Source organism: Tasmannia lanceolata, unplaced genomic scaffold, assembly GCF_043159265.1.
Source record: "Tasmannia lanceolata isolate RefF3 unplaced genomic scaffold, GAP_Taslan_0.1 ptg000026l, whole genome shotgun sequence".
NCBI classification, from domain to species: domain Eukaryota; kingdom Viridiplantae; phylum Streptophyta; class Magnoliopsida; order Canellales; family Winteraceae; genus Tasmannia; species Tasmannia lanceolata.
Window position 1 is genome coordinate 3,420,611 of NW_027518703.1, and position 4,934 is coordinate 3,425,544.

Below are 4,934 nucleotides of genomic sequence, written 5' to 3' on the forward strand. Positions count from 1 at the left end.
CGTGGAGTAGGCTTTGCCGAACCACGTAAAATCTTAGTGTTCATCTTGTGGCTTATTTATTTTACTTTTCCGTTATATTTGTGCACGATCGGATCGGATTGCCCGCCGGATTTCTCAACACGCCCCTTTTGATTACTTGGGACAACCAGCAGTTGATTACTTGGGACAACCAGCAGCAGTGTACGTGGCAATCAGCCACATTGAATCCATCTTACACTAAGTACATCAGGCCCTCTGCACTCATTAATGAACGAAGATAGAATTAGTTAGCCTTGCATGCCTATGGAATTTGACCCCATTGGTATGCGGCGTTGTCACGTGCCTAGCCCGTGATCTCAGTTTGGGGCGTGACACTCTCGGCCACAACAGCCTCGAGTATTCTCGAAGGATTATCTACGAAATAGAGAGTAGCAAAGGAATACAGGGTATGAATCAAATAGCTTAGGTATAAGATGGCATGCCTTTGAATTTTTCATGATTTTTTCTCAGTTGATCTTCCTTTAATTCTTCATAAATGGCCAAGACTATAAAAATTCTTGTTTTCGTGAACAGACTGGATGAGACCAAACTGGTGTGCTTACAGCTACGGAATAGAATTTTACTCCACTACTATTGACATCAGAAGTATCCATAATAAAAAGCTGAAATTTAGGTGTCTTTAGTGGCGGAGTCAGGATTTATACATAAGGGGGGCAGGTTCTGCATATGGCTGGGCCCAATTGAGTTGGGCCTATTAAGGAGTTTGGCCCAACTCAACGAGGGCAGCTGCCCCTTATGATTAATGATTCGAGATTTGTGTTTGCAAGGGATACACTGAGGGGCTTACAAAACCAAGAAGGGCCAACTTGTGTTACAAAAAGCACATTGAAATTCAACCTAGAGCGATAGTTGTGTAGAAAAGAGAGACAACCATGAAAAAAATGAGGATTTTCTTAAAAGAAGCAAACTGAAATCTCAAGGTACAGGAATTTTCTACCGATAGACTGTCTGGCCTTAACAATAGAAAATATAAGTGAAGCCAGAGTTGAAGCATCCAAAGAGGATCCCAGAAGACCAACCTACCGAAGTAAGAAGAAAATCATAACATTAGACTTGATGATTTAATAGTATTTAGCTCATATAAGATACTTGGAAACCCAACACAAGAAAGGCAAGATACTCTTATCGGTCACAGGACCTTTCCATTGTTATGGGTAGAACTGAATTTGGAATAGATTTCTCGTTTGTGTAGATCACAATAACGAGTGTATCATTGTATAACAAAGTGAGCCCCAATGGCCCAAGTTTGAAGTGGAAGGAGTTGGTGGAAAGAGACCAAAAAGTCAAAGCGGCAGAGAGTAATAGTTTATTCAAAGGAACATAAATTTTTGGCAACTGAATGACTATCATAGATTGCATGTTCCTTTCAGGATTCAGCTCAATCTTTAGTTACTCAATGCACCCATTTCTTTTGTGCTAAATCCTTAAATAGGTCAGAATCAATATTGGTATTCTCTATTAAGAGTTTCACTTTTCAGAGAAGGGAGATGGGTATTCGACGAGTTTTTCAGAAGATTAAGAGAGCAGCATGGGCCAAGACTGAAAGAAGAAGAGTACGGTGTAGGAAAAAATACTTGACTATAGACATTTGTGGAGTTATTCTCCCTGAAATCCCTAGGTGACTCAGGCTCCTAGTAGGATCAAATGTAGAAGCATCATCGACGGATCTTGATCCAGAGGATTTTGGCTTTGGGGATTTGGTTTTAGAACTAGATTCACTTGAAACAAGACAAATAAAGATAAAGGACAACATAATGATGGAGCAGGGACGAAGTCCAAACGATTTTGATTGCATAGCAAGAACTAAAGGGATTGCAATATTTAAATGCCACAACGTCCAATGGATTGCAATATTTCATTAAGGCACATGCATTATTTAGATGCCACAAAGCCCACAACTTCCATTGGATTACAACTTGTGTGGTATTTAAAGACTTGGACAATAATTAGCAAGCTGTTAGACTGATTGACACACATGTTATAATTGAAAGGGATTGCAAGAGGACAAGTGGTTATAGGATGGTTGATCAACAACTTCCAGGGCCGAAGCTTGATCAACAACTACTAGGGCCGAAGCATATAAATAGACAAAGATAAGCATTTCAAAGGGATCCGAACATCAATACATAACTTGTACTATTTTCTTTTTTAATAGTAGCTTAATTATAACTTAATGGTCTCCTTATCCTTCATTTCTTACAATTTGATTGTGTACTGTGAAGACATCAATGGGCATTGCTTTGAAGAGGTATTCTCTAGTCTTGTCCTTCGGTGATTTCTCTTATTCTTTACACTAGAAGAATTTGTTCGCAATGAAATTGAACCAATAATTTTTTTATTGCAAGTCTGTCCATTGCTCGGAATTGAGTTACACTTTTATTAACTGGAAAGGCATTCGAAATAAGGATTCTTCTCTTATATAAATATTGTGTAGGATTTTTGCACCAACAAAATCTAAAGCATAAAAAACATAAAAAAAGAAATTGGCATTCGGGCACAAACAAATAAACACCACTTAGAACATGGATTATTTCATGAGACTCACATAAATGCTTAATCTCATCTGTAAATGACATTATTTGAGTTGACAATCAACTCTACCACGTTCACTACAAACAGTATATACTACTATATAGATCTCTACGAAACACAAACAAACGATCTAAGCCGTCCAAATCACTCATGCGCTACTACAACAACCTGTTTCCCGACGTTGCTTCCGGTGAAGAGTCCTATTAGAGCTGCCAGTCCATTTTCGAGGCCTTCGACTGTATCTTCAATGTAAAAAATCTTCCCTTCCTTGATGTACTGATGGGTCAACTCCAAGAACTGAGGGTATAAGTGGTAGTGCTCGAATACCATGAATCCCTCCATTCGATCGCGCTTAGTAAGGATGGAGAATAAGTTGTGCACACCCTCAGGTTTCCCTCAGGTTTTTCAAGGTTGTATTGAGAGATCATACCGCACACAGCAATGCGACCATGGTCTCTCATGTTCGGGAGAACCGCATCAAGCATCTGGCCACCCACATTCTCAAAGTAGATGTCAATGCCTTCAGGAAAATACCTGAAAGTAGAGTGACCTAGTTTTTTTATCCCGCAATTAAATGCAAAAAAATATTGAAAAGTTCGATGTACACAACTTAAAACATGACAAAAATGCATGAAGTGACAAGGCTAAAGTGTTTTTATGCTTATTGCCCATTAGTCTTTGTAAGGCTATCTTGTAAGTCCTTTCATACATTTTGGAGGACCATCCCCGGGGCCACACTCTTTTTCGGGTTTAAAAAAAAGAAACATGGCACAACTGCTCTTTTCTATAGTCTGAAAACTTATTTTTAAGTATCTCATATGAAAATATTTGCAGACCTCTTTTGAGCCTCATTCAAGTCGGGCTCTTCTTTATAATTGAAAGCCTCGTCGAATCCAAATTTGTTCTTCAATATATTGACCCGAGTAGGAAATGGCATTAGTGATAATCATTAGTATAAATCAACATGAATACTACACTTACTAAAACAATTACAGATCAGAAGTAGACATCAATTGTACTCAACTCAACTCAGCTCAACTAAGCCTTTGTCCCGAACTAGTTGGAAGTAGACGTCAATTATATTTAAGAAATTTTAAGTGATGGCAAAATTCTAAGAAACTGGAAGGAGATTATATTAAAGGACAAAATGAAACCTAGGTGGAGCTTGCCGCCTATCGGATGGACTAAATTAAACTTCGACGGAAGCTCAAAAGGAAACCTGGTGCGGGTATTGGGGGACTAATCCGAGATTCCAATGGATGAACTATATTATCCTACTAGAGCTCGGTCAGCATTTTTTATTCAAGCGAAGGGGAAGCTCGGGCACTCCTTTGGGGGTTGAAGTCATCTGTAACCAATGATGCAAGGCCCCTAATCACTAAAGAGGATCCACCAAATGTTATATCGTGGGCTATGTTGAGAGTCATCGAGGACTCTACACATGCGTCGGAGGGGCCGGGCTGGCGGGGGAGGGCACACAGGCTGATGCAGGCAGATGCATCATTTTCCTAAAAGTAATGTGATTTGACGACAAAATGCATTATAGTCAGCCACAATTCACGTAATAAGGGGTCTGCAGGGATGCGAATTTATCATCTCTTGCCAAAAATGATAGATGTGAAAAGGCTAACGTACGGTTGAGGAAATAGCTGGCATTTGTTTTTGGATGCTTCCAAAGGCCAAAGGGGTATTCAAATGGCAAAAATACCCTAAGGGCCCGTTTGAATACCCCTTGGATTTGGATTTGGAGGTGAATTTAGATTTTTAAATCCAAATTCAGTGTTTGGCAAGCCTTTATGACATCTGGATTTGGAATTGAGTGAAATCCACAAGATTTACAAATTCCTCGTGTTAGTGTAAATTTTTAGATTTATAAATCCTTTATGCGAGAGGTTTTTTATAAATCTAAATTTGACCCGTAAAGGGTTAAAATGACCAAAATATACCAAAAAAGTGTTAAATGACTTAAGTACCCATATGACATTAAAACCTGATCAAAATACATCGTATTAGGTAAAATGACTAGAAAACCCCCGAGTCAGGCAAAATGACCGAAATACCCCTATACCAGGTAAAAATGACAAAATACCCCCGAGTCGTGCAAAATTACTAAAATACCCTTATAACATAAAAATGATCAAAATAACCTCATACAGAGTTAAATGACTAGAATACCCCAATATCATGAAAAATTACTAAAATACCCCTACATCAAGTAAAAATGAGCCATAACTCATAAAAAATGATTAAAAATACCATCATGAGATAAAAATGATAAAAATACACCATAGGTAAAATGACTAGAAATACCCCTATACCAGGTAAAAAGACAAAATACCCCCGAATCGTGCAAAATGACTAAA

The 4,934-nt window shown here is 38.4% G+C and overlaps 1 pseudogene; it reads right to left on the reverse strand.

Moving 5' to 3' along the window:
• Positions 1 to 2,715: 2,715 nt before the first annotated feature.
• LOC143858852 (2-alkenal reductase (NADP(+)-dependent)-like) lies at positions 2,716 to 3,508 on the reverse strand (annotated as a pseudogene).
• Positions 3,509 to 4,934: the final 1,426 nt, after the last annotated feature.